Source organism: Pinus tabuliformis, chromosome 6 (genome assembly GCF_031772625.1).
Source record: "Pinus tabuliformis cultivar Carrire ecotype Pingquan chromosome 6, CPIR1, whole genome shotgun sequence".
Classification (NCBI taxonomy): Eukaryota; Viridiplantae; Streptophyta; class Pinopsida; order Pinales; family Pinaceae; genus Pinus; species Pinus tabuliformis.
This window is the reverse complement of record NC_142292.1, coordinates 1392353211-1392364937: the sequence shown is the minus strand read 5'-3', so window position 1 is coordinate 1392364937 and position 11727 is coordinate 1392353211. Positions and strand designations below refer to the sequence as shown.

The 11727-nt window shown below is 32.5% G+C and overlaps 1 pseudogene; it reads right to left on the bottom strand.

Moving 5' to 3' along the window:
- Positions 1-8017: 8017 nt before the first annotated feature.
- On the bottom strand, positions 8018-9968 carry LOC149263828 (aspartic proteinase nepenthesin-2 pseudogene; annotated as a pseudogene).
- Between the last annotated feature and the right edge of the window lie 1759 nt (positions 9969-11727).

Here is an 11727-nt window from a genome sequence, read left to right as displayed (position 1 = left end):
TCCATTAAATAATTAATCCTTCTAGAATAATAATTATTAATTTAATTTCTTAAATTAATAATTATTTTATTTCAATTTTATAACCTATGATAATAAATTATTTTTGGATCATCTAACATTCCCCCCTATGATCCAAAGATACATTACAACAGATACCAAGTTCATCCCTGAACTTAGTAAATTTTATTCTGCCAAGCGATTTCGTGAAAATGTCGGAGATCTGATCTTCGGAAGGACAATAAACTGGCTTGAGGACATCTTTGGCAATGAGAGATCTGATATGATGATACTTGGTGTCCACATGCTTTGTCTTTGAATGAAAAACTGGGTTCTTGGCAAGTTTGATGGCTGACTGGCTGTCAATGAATAATGATGTAGCTTCTGCCTGAGAAATGCCCAAGTCCTGCAAAATTCGGCGCAACCAAACAATTTCACATGCTGCTTCCCATGCTGAAATTTACTCTGCTTCTGCTGAAGAAGTGGCCACTGTAGCTTGTTTCTTACAACTCCAAGATACTGTTGCTGACCCCATATTCATTAAATAACCTGATGTTGATGCTCGATCATCAATACTCCCAGCAAATTCGGCATCGGAATATCCACCAAGTACAAAATTTTTAGTCTTTGTGTAAAGAAGACCAAAATCTTTTGTTCCTTGGATATATCGAAGAACTCTTTTGGCTGCATTCCAGTGGCTGTCTCGTGGTTCCTGCATAAAACGTGAAAGAATACTGACTGCATAAGATAGATGAGGATGAGTATTTGTCAAATAAATCAAGCTGCCAATCAACTATCTGTAAGTTGTACTGTCCACCTTTTCCCCCCCTTCAAATTTTGAAAGTTTCAAGTTTTGCTCCATGGGGGTGAGAACGGGCTTGCAATCTTGCATGCCAAATCACTGAAGAACCTCTGCGGCATACTTACTCTGAGAAATGAAAATATGATGTGGACGTTGGAAGACTTCAACTCCAAGATAGTAGTGAAGTAATCCCAAATCTGTCATCTTAAAACCTGCATGTAACTCCTTTTTCACCTGTGCAATATGATCATCATGATTGCCAGTGATGATCAAATCATCTACATACATAACAAGAATTACCAAATATTTTCCCTGTTGTCGCACATACAAAGTATCATCAGATTCACTTCGTTGAAAACCAACTTTCTTAAGGTATTCATCCATCTTTGCATACCAAGCTCGGGGAGCTTGTTTTAACCCATATAAAGCCTTGATCAATTTGCAGACTTTATGTTCTTGTCCTTCAACTTCAAAACCTGGTGGTTGGGTCATATACACTTCCTCCTGTAAATCCTCGTTGAGAAAAGCACTTTTCACATCCATTTGATGAACTTTCCATCCTTTTTGAGCGGCCAATGCAAGTGTTAATCGAATGGTGTTCCATTTAGCTGTAGGAGCAAAAGTTTCTTCATAATCAATGCCTTCCTGTTGCGCAAAACCCTTTGCGACAAGTCGTGCTTTATACTTTTCAAGTTCACCCTTCTGATTATACTTAATTCTGTAAACCCATTTACAGCCTATGGGTTTAACATTTGCTGGACAATCAACAAGTTTCCAAGTGTTGTTATCAATTACTGCTTGCTATTCTTCAACCATAGCCTGTTGCCATTCTTTATGTTTTACTGCCTCTTTGTATGTGGAAGGTTCAGTAAAATCATTTGCTATCAAGGCAAAATTGCCTTCACTTCTATGTGCCCTTCTGGTGCCAGTTTTATTCTGTTCATCAGGCTTTACATCTTTCAAAAGTTGAACTGCCCATTTCGAAAGTTGGTGCTCACTTGTTTGCGCTTCTGTAAAGTCCCCATCATTGTAAAGAGGATTAATATAAACTGATGTTCGTCGTTCAGGTGAAGAATGTGGAGAATCACTGTCAGAAGAACTGCTGCTGCTTGGAGATGCGGATGAACTGCTAGAAGACCCAGATGATGTTGTTGATGTAGATGGACTGGATGACTCATCGTCAGAGGAAGGAAAATCAAGTTCATACCAATTTGGTGAAGTTGGTTGACTTTGCATTTTTCCATTTCTTTTACTTCCCTTAGTTTCTAATTTGTGAAGAAGATTTTCAATTTCTTCAGCACTCTTACTCTCTGTTTCATCAAGAATGACATCCCTGCTCACAATGAATTTTCCATTGGTCAAAAGACGATACCCTTTCTTCTCATCAAAATAGCCAATCATTGTGCATTTTAAACTTCTTGAGTCAAGCTTAGTTCGTTTTTCTTTCGGAACTAAGGCATAACACACTGACCCAAAAACTCTAAGATGTTTAACTCGAGGTTTGAAACCAAACCAAGCTTCATAAGGTGTGATTCCGTCTAAAGAAGCAGTTGGAGATCTATTTCTTAAGTAGACAGCTGTATGTATTGCTTCCGCCCAATATGTTGGACTTAACCTCTTGAATGTTAACATGGATCTCGCCATTCCTAACAAAGTGCAATTCATTCTTTCGACTACTCCATTTTGCTGTGGAGTGTAAACATTAGTGAGATGTCGTCTTATGCCATTTTCACTGCAATAAGTTTTGAATTCATTTGAAGTGAATTCTCCCCCATTATCCGTCCTGAGAGTACCTATCTTTTCTTTGACTTCATTTTCAACAAGTTGGCGAAAAAGTTTAAACTTATCAAATGCTTCTGACTTGTTCTTCAAGAAGTAAACCCAAGTCATTCTGCTGAAATCATCAACGAATAGTAAGAAATATTTGCAACCACCAAATGAAGTTTGTAGTGGACCACAAACATCACTGTGAACTAGTTGTAGCCGCCTGTTTGCACGCCATGAACTTGTTGGAAAACTTTCGCGATTTTGTTTCCCATAAATGCAAGCTTCACATTTTGCATTTTCCCTTTTGAATGTGGGAAGTCCTTTAACCATTCCTTGTTTCTGCAATTGAGAAAGACTCTCAAAATTGAAATGTCCATATCTTACATGCCATAGTCTTATAGGTGAAATACCTGTAGTCACTGCCCCTGCAAAATCAGAATGCCTTGGAATAACTGTCCCTTTCATCTGTAACAGTTTTCCATCTTCATAACCTGTCATAACTGTTTTCAAGTTCTGTTTCACTGAATTAATCTTCACTAAACCATCTTCCATAATCACCTGATGTCCTGCTTGTCGAATCGTGACTAAAGAGAGCAAATTTTTCTTGAAACTGGGTACATACCATACATTGGAAATCATTTTTTCTCCAATACCAGGGAGAAAAACTTTTACTACTCCTTTTCCATAAGGAGTATGTTTTGTATCATCAGCAAGAAAAATGGAATTAAGTTGGCAATCTTGAAAATTCCAGAAAAAATCATGTCGACAAGTCATGTGGTCGTGTACCACTGCTCGTCTACCAACAGCGGAATGAAAAAACGGTTAGATACAAGCGAAATCTTGTAGACAGCCTTCTTGGAGAGGTTTCGAGTTCGAAATCGCGGGCTCCTGGACTATAAGTTACCTCAATTCCTCAGCACAGAAAGTAAGGTCGTCACCAAACAGCGTGTTGAAGAGGAGCCATAACAAAAGTTCAAGATACAGAGGCAATTTTTTATAATAAAAAAATGAATTTTAGATTTTAAAAAATTTAAAATCAATGATAAAATTTATTTTCCTTTTAAACAAAACTGTACAATTTCCATACCAATGATTTGCTGGCCAACTGAATGGAGTTTTCCAGGACTTTTTTGAGTTGGAAGATCCTCCTCACATCCACTGCAACATTACTGGAGCTCTGATACCACAATAATGGCAGAAATGTCCTCAGACACATAATTTTATTAATCAGAAAAAATAATTACATAATTGATTTGCAAGAGCTTACACCCGAACAACAAACACTCTTGCAATGAGCTATTTATAAGCTCCATGTCCTAACTACCTCTAATTATGGATCACTTATTAAATAACAAGTGTCCATTTACATTAAATGCTATTCAAACCAACTAGCTAACTAATCTCCTAAAATAGAGCCTAAGATATGACACATTTGGAGAGTCATATCTTGTTACAACAATATACTAATTTCTAATTGTCTCCATTAAATAATTAATCCTTCTAGAATAATAATTATTAATTTAATTTCTTAAATTAATAATTATTTTATTTCAATTTTATAACCTATAATAATAAATTATTTTTGGATCATCTAACACACCTCTTATCAACTATGATGTGACCCTTAAAAAGGGAATTCCATTCTATTGATTTTTTTGTCATTTTATATTTTATATGGTCCAAATGAGTCAGTTGGAAGTTGAAGTGCTTTTTTAAAAAGTTATCACTTTTTCTTTTACAATTCTTTGTATATATGATTTTTAAAAATGGAATTTTATTTTATTGATTTTTTTTATCATTTCATATTTTATATTGTATTTACAAAAATGGAATTTTATTTTATTTATTTTTTTGTCATTTCATATTTTATATGGTTTAAATAAGTTAGTTGAAAATTAAAGTATTTTTTAAGAATTCATTTGTTTTTTGTTTTTTTGGATAAACTTTTTATAATGGAATAAAATGATATTTTAAAATTCACCCAACTAAAAATAATCTATAAATAATGATCATTGGAAAAAAAAAAAATCTATAAATAATGATCATTGAAAAAAATCATATCTGGCAAAATCATCTAGTCAATAACAGTTGCATTCAATACCCATAAACCTGAATCTTGTTCACACCCAAATGTCTACCCCAAATGCCTACCCGTAAACTTGAACCTTGTTCACACCCAAATGTCTAGCTGTGTATAAAAAAGACCAAATCCCAATAATAAATTCTTGTTTTGTATCAGTTCCTCTTCCCGGAACATAACTTAGTAAATAGTGTTATTTTTAATTTAAATACAATGATGTATGCTTATCAATGTCGGGCATCTTTGGTTTTTTTCTCTTTTGGCATCTTACCTAAATTCTTTAGTCATTTTCACGGTGATGCCACTAGTAACTTCAGGCGAAACAATTTTTTCCTCATAAATGACGTGATTAAAGGACCACTTAATGTTAAAAAGAAGGTTAATTTCAATGAATAAGTTTCAAAAAAAAATTATTTTAATAAAAAAGATTTTTTAAATATAAATTTTATTAAAAGAAATTAAAATAAAAATTTAATTGAAGTTTTAAATTTAATGCTTATGGTTTGGATTTTATAATTTTAATTATTGATTTAAAATGATTTATGGAAAGTAAATTTATAATTATTGATTTGATTGGTTTATGAAAGGTAGATTATTAAGTTTATATTTATTTTTAGTTTTTATCAAATTAATAGTTTAAATTTTATGAATAAGAGTTGAAGTGGTTAAAATTTTCGATATTCAAATTTATAAATAGATAAATAATTATTTTATTCAATATTGGAATTTATTTTTATTATTATTATTTTTTATTATTTAAATTGGTGGTATGAGATTCTTTTATCTGTAAAGACCAGAAACAAAGATCTATAAAAATATACATACTTTATCTCTGGTTTTGAATTTATGATCTCTTAAATGAAAACACATACTTTTAACTATTAAACTTACTAAAACTCATCTAAACTCGAGTTAATCAAATTTAAAGTCAACTTAATTAAAACAAAAAAACAAATAAATAAATTCGGAAACAAGTGTCCTATGATTGTACGACGCGTTTGTCGTTTGTTAGCCTCTGCTTACGCTACTAAACTTCACTTTCGGGATTGCCTTCCGAGCGGGGAGACTCAAACGCAGGGTCCACACTCCACCTTTTAAAGTACCCAAACTTTCTTTCAAACGGATTCACGATAACACACTAAGTTGACTTCACGGTTTGCACTCCAACTTCTCCCCATCAAACGCAATTTGTTTGAAAGTGACGAGGAAACTTTGCATCATCCATTGCGTGCCCAAACCGTGACTCATTGGTTGATAATATCGTCTTTGTTCACTGCACCAATGACTTGTACTTGCGAGTAACAATAAGTTAATAAAAGAATAAACTCTAATGAATATAATTATTCAAAATATTCGGATTAGAGGTGGAAATATTAACTTTCATGAATATATAAACAAAAATCGAGAAGAATCTAAAGTTTTTTAAAGTCCGAAGGGAATTTAGAAATATCCAAAAGCTTGAAAGGAGTATCCTCTGAATCTTGACACCATCCGGCTATTAAAAAAATTGAATTGTATACTCAATTTTAATGGTTTTGAATAATCCTTATCATACTCAAGCTTCACTGTTCGAAAGGGAATTCTGATAAATTTCATATACAAAGAGAGGATATAGGTTTGTATGTTCTGAATTGATGTAGATTTTTAGGTATATTATGACGTTTGAAGAATAAAAGTGAAGCTAAACAATTTAAAATATACAATTAAATTAAAGAGGGCAGTTCACTGTTAGCAAAGAATTCTGATAAATTGCATATATTATACCCCAAGTAGATTGAAAAATAACAATGGAATTAAATCGTTTATTTCAATTTCAGATTCTAAAATTCACAATTGAATTAAAAATAATGGTTTGTATATATATATACAATATCATCAACTCCAATATGTATTTAAAAATTTATAATTAAATTAAAAATAGTGATTTGTATATAAGATTATTAAGTCCAATTATGTGTTCAAAAATTTATAATTGAATTTTATTTATGTGATTCATAAAATCTTTAAAATATAATTTATAATTGAATTTTATTTATGTGATTCATGAAATCTTTAAAATATTAGAAATTTTAATTATGTGTTTAAAAATTTATAACTGAATTTTTTTCTATGTGGTTCATAAACCCTAAGATATTAAAATATATAAAATGCGTTGTCTATTGAAGTGTCAATTTTGCGAAATTGATTCCTCTTTAGCCTACATTTATATAAAGAAAAACAACTAAATAAATTATTCTAATTTCACATTCTAAAATATTTTTAATTTTAAAATTGAATTGAAAATAATAGTTTGTATATATAGTACTATCAATTAGGAAAATCCCATTGGTGATTAGCTTTACATTCTAGATATTTAGAAGATTTTATTGATGACTAACATAATCACACAAATTATCTTATAATTGAAATCATGACCTCTCAATCACAAAAATGCTCTATAAACAATGATTCAACCAATAAATTAAAATTGATATCCCATTGGTGATTAGCTTTACATTCTAGATATTTAGAAGATTTTATTGGTGACTAACATAATCACACAAATTATCTTATAATTGAAATCATGACCTCTCAATCACAAAAATGCTCTATAAACAATGATTCAACCAATAAATTAAAATTGATATCCCATTGGTGATTAGCTTTACATTCTAGATCTTTAGAAGATTTTATTGGTGACTAACATAATCACACAAATTATCTTATAATTGAAATCATGACCTCTCAATCACAAAAATGCTCTATAAACAATGATTCAACCAATAAATTAAAATTAATATCCCATTGGTGATTAGCTTTACATTCTAGATATTTAGAAGATTTTATTGGTGACTAACATAATCACACAAATTATCTTATAATTGAAATCATAACCTCTCAATCACAAAATGTTTTATAAACAATGATTCAACCAATAAATTACTTTTAATTTATATATGTATTACTATCAACTCCACTCCAGTCATGTGCTAAAAAGAAAAATTAGCTCTAAATAATACATGTTATGTGCTAAAAAGCAATAGTAGCTTTAAATAATACAGGTTATAACTGCAATAATAAATTTGAAAATTGATTTATCGTCCTGAAAGTGATTTATCGTAGTCTATGCAAACGTGTGCCAAGCTTTCTCCACATATTCTTTAACATTCAATTTTAAGTCTCCTCTGAAAATCCAGCGCTTAATGGCTTTTGCTGTCGCCAGACTTTGTTGCTTTCATAATTAAAGCTTATGAAAAACTTTGAGCAACTCTTTCTGCCCTTTGCGATTACAACCTAATTCTATTAGTTGGTCCTTTCATTACACAGTTTGTTTATCAAAAATAATCCGTACAGAGACACCTTAATACAGAAAACCCATTTCCAGAAATTCGTAATCACAGAACAAGCATATAATTTTACATAAAATTTATTACCTATAAAATTTACAAATTTTGGTAATATATACATTGATATATTACAATTTGATAGATATTTTTTTTTCAACTGAAGAAATTGTGCTGGTAACAGTTCTTAGGTTATACAGTTTTGCCTAAGACTTAAGATTGGATCAGACTAAACCTCTCCCCTTAACCATTAGAGAAATTGGGCTGAGAGCAGGATTAGACCATACGAAACCTCTCCACATAACCATTGGAGAAATTGAGCGAAGAAAGAAACATTTCTCAAACTACATAGTTTTACACCAGACCCAAAATTAAACCAAACTAAACCTTCCCACCTAACTATTAAACCACCTCCTAAAAATATATACATTAGATATATCACAATTGCCCCCAACCATAGCAATAACACACTCTAAAGAAATCATGGCTTACCATACACAGAAGAAAAACCATAGCCATCTTCTTTCTTAGATGGTATCACAAACTGTAGGCACGAAGGACAGCATGTTCCTTCCGTTGTCATAAAGTATATGGTAATTCTGCTGTTGGAAATTACCAAATATGGACATCCCACTACTGGGTAACATTGCGAGGCAGATTATGCCACTGCTGTCAACGAAGATGTAGTTCTCCTTGGGCAAATAATAATCTGCTCCCTTGAAATGGAAAGTCATAGTCGGAAAGTTTGAAGTTGAAGAGCCAGATTTTGAATAACAGAGGTCCAGTCCGATGCTAGACCCATCGGCCTGCGGGAGTTTAATCGACGACATTAAAGCTTTCTTGACAAGATCATAACCAGCCTGTTCCAGATATGTGACCGTAGTTCCAGAGTCTATGATAAGCCCGCCATAGCCATCAGATTGAAGATCAAAAGTTCGAGCAGGGATATTCAATAACTTACCACCAACGCTGATTCCCTCCAGGGAAAGATAATAGAAAGTCGGCTGCGAGCTGCTTAGAATAATAGGAGTCGACCTAACAGTCTTGGCATTCAAGCTAGCGGTCTGACCTAGAAACAGAGGACTGGATTTGGAAGGAGAATCATTAACAGAGACGAGGCAGTAAGAAAACTTGTTACCCACCGAGGGGCCAAGCTGTGAGATGAAAGATAGAGGACCTCGGCCGAAGCCTACTAATCCACCTCCTTGGCTGAACCCACTGCCTTCATTGTCCTGCCCGCAACCAAAGGCAACATGGGGAATTGACTGAGAAGAAAGGGTAAAGGTCTCGTATGAAAGAATCCCCTGCGTGGAGGAGTAGTCACCATAAGTATACAAGTATTCGCACTTTGCACTACTGCAACTAAAGGAGGGAAGAGCCTGGCACATAGAGCTAGTGCAGGGGACCTTACTGTAAGTGGAGGAGCGGGAAGGATCAAATATTGGAGTTGGCTGTTTATAGCAATCAGTGCAGGGCTTGCACTGCGTCCATGTGAGGTCACTACCGGTGTCCAGAATTGCAGAATATGACAAAGCTGGCTTACCAATAGCCATCTTCATGAGAAATTCTCCATCTCCAGCACTTACTGGAGAAGTCATATCTTTCATTTCACCAACTGATTTGTCAGTCTTTACAACTACGGACATCTGCAGCTTTTCCAGTCTGTCTTGACTGCGTGCAACTGCTCGCTTCAAACGCTCAGTGGATGTAATATTGCCTGGAGAGAATGGAGACAGCAGTGAATCTCTATGCACGAGATCTATTCTCAATCCAGTAAGGGGTACATGCTCTGAAGTTCTCGTAGTTATATGCCTGCATTGCATTAAACGAAATATAGAGAGCAATAACATGGGAATAAGCATGGCTTTGCAGGCAGCGGGAGATTTAGCTGATTGTCCAGCCATATCTCGTCTAGAGATCCGAGCCAGAAAGATTCCTAAGGCACAGAACCGTCCTAAAGAGAATGAAGGGGAAGGTTTCAAGGTTATGTGGTACTCCAGGGAGGGGGATGCACCATATTTATTGGAAGCGGAAGTGCGTGTAGTGATTGTATCGTACATGCGATTGAAAAGGAACCTATACCTAACATCTAAATTATCCAAAAAATAAAATATTGTTAGGAATTTTGAGGTGATAGATGGGGCATATTGCAATTATGTAATTTCGAAATAGTGGGAAAGTTTGAATCCACATAACATAATAGATTTGGATCAAATTTTGGAATAATTTTGTACTTTAGAAGTTTTGTCTAACATTGAAACTATATAACTATATGATTCGTATTGTTTGTACTGTACTTATTATTTTCAAAGCTTTCAATAAAATTTTGAAATGGCTTGATTTTTATTTCATATAACTCGAAAATAAAATTGGAAAGTGAATTAATTTTTATGTGACGTAAGCAGCCCTGTCGCATTTTATTCAAGGCTAAGTTTGTTTAATCCGACAAACCATAAACACAAGTGAAAAGGCCATGACGTCGTACAAATTTTCTGAAATTAAAAAGTAATATTAGTACAAATTCTGTAAACCATGGAATAAAAAAAAATAAATACAAACCTTTTGAAAAAATTGTAATTCTGAAATTACAAATTCTGTAAACCATGGCACAAAAAAGTTAAAAAAAAAATTAAAAACAAACCTTTTGAAAAAATTGTAATTTTAGTTGAGTGCTATATATTTGAAAAGTGAATTAACTTTATGTGATGTAAGCGGCCCTGAAGCGTTTTATTCAAAACTAAGTTTGTTTAATCGGACAAACCATAAACAAGTGAAAAGCGTTTTATTCAAAGCTAAGTTTGTTTAATCAGACTAACCATAAACAACTGAAAAAGCGATGACATGGTACAAGTTCCTTGATATTATAATCTGTAAAAAAGTAACATCAGTAAAAATTCTTTGAACAACAACTAATAATAATCAAAACAATTAAAAATGAATAAACAACTACTAATAAAAAACAAACTAAATTAAAAAAAAAAAAATAAAAAATTTAAAAATTTTGTTGAGTGCTATATATTTTAAGAGGAATATACATATTTTATCTATGATATCAAAGTTTATTATGTCAATTACAGGAATTGAATCTGGACGAGAGGTTTTTATTTATATCTCTTAACCATCTAAGATAACCTCAATTAACTGAATGAAAAAAAAAAAAACAACAATAACTTATAACTATTTGGTGTACTTACAGGAATTGAATTTGGACGAGAGGTTTTTATTTATATCTCTTAACCATCTAAGATAACCCCAATTAACTTAATGGAAAAAAAAAAAAAACAACAACAACAACAACTTATAACTATTTGGTGTATCATTTTTATTTAATTTCTTTGTCTCTTAACCACCCAAGGTAACCCCAATTATCTAAAAAAAATTGTAATAAAACAACCCTAAAGGATCTAGTTGCCCACCAAACTAGTGAAGCCTAACCCCAAGGGCATCTAAGAGAATTGACCACGTAGTATCAATAAAATTTTCTAAAATAATTAAATGAAACTATTATCATCTTAATCACTATGAGTTGTCTTTTAATTCTTTAATGATTATTGTTATAATGAACTAATACACTGGATTTGATCCTTTAATAATTATTATTCTAATTATAATATATAATGTTATCCATAAAAATTCACAATTTTACACATATTATCCCAATACCCCAAAATATATGCCGATACCCAACAATAACCCACAGAAAAGAAAAAAAAAACAAACAAAAACAAAACTTAAACTTGATAGTTAGACTACTCCCA